Source organism: Fulmarus glacialis, unplaced genomic scaffold (genome assembly GCF_000690835.1).
Source record: "Fulmarus glacialis isolate BGI_N327 unplaced genomic scaffold, ASM69083v1 scaffold40623, whole genome shotgun sequence".
Taxonomy (NCBI): Eukaryota; Metazoa; Chordata; class Aves; order Procellariiformes; family Procellariidae; genus Fulmarus; species Fulmarus glacialis.
In genome coordinates this window covers 1,026-1,351 of record NW_009201728.1, presented here as the reverse complement: position 1 = coordinate 1,351, position 326 = coordinate 1,026, and the positions used below count along the sequence as shown (strand labels likewise).

At 64.4% G+C, this 326-nt stretch overlaps 1 protein-coding gene across 1 annotated transcript in view; it reads right to left on the bottom strand.

Moving 5' to 3' along the window:
* LOC104074065 (lipocalin-like) overlaps nt 1-326 on the bottom strand; it is a gene marked incomplete at its 3' end in the record, with an annotated part of 1,925 nt that overhangs the window by 932 nt on the left and 667 nt on the right. The gene's annotated exons all lie outside the window — the stretch shown is intronic.

Sequence of the window (326 nt, the reverse complement as noted above, 5' to 3'; positions counted from 1 at the left end):
AGACTGGGGCTGTCCTGCTCTGGGTCCTGCCCATCATGGAGGGAGGAGGGGGAGTGCAAGCACCCTGAGCATGCCAGCACCCGGGGGCTGGGAGGGCAGAGGGGTGCATGGGACCCCCCCAGCACAGCAGCCCTTGTTTTTTTGGGACCTTGGATTGGGGGTGGGTGGGGTCCGTGTTGGGTAGTGGGGGGTCCATGCATCTCCGTGCTGCCTGTCAAACCGAGCTTGCTTTTTTCAGTCCCCCTTCTAAAAGCCCTGTGCATCTAGACCCGCCCCACAGCACGGGAGACAGCCCGGCCGTCCTGTCCTGCCCCACAGGCTGGAGC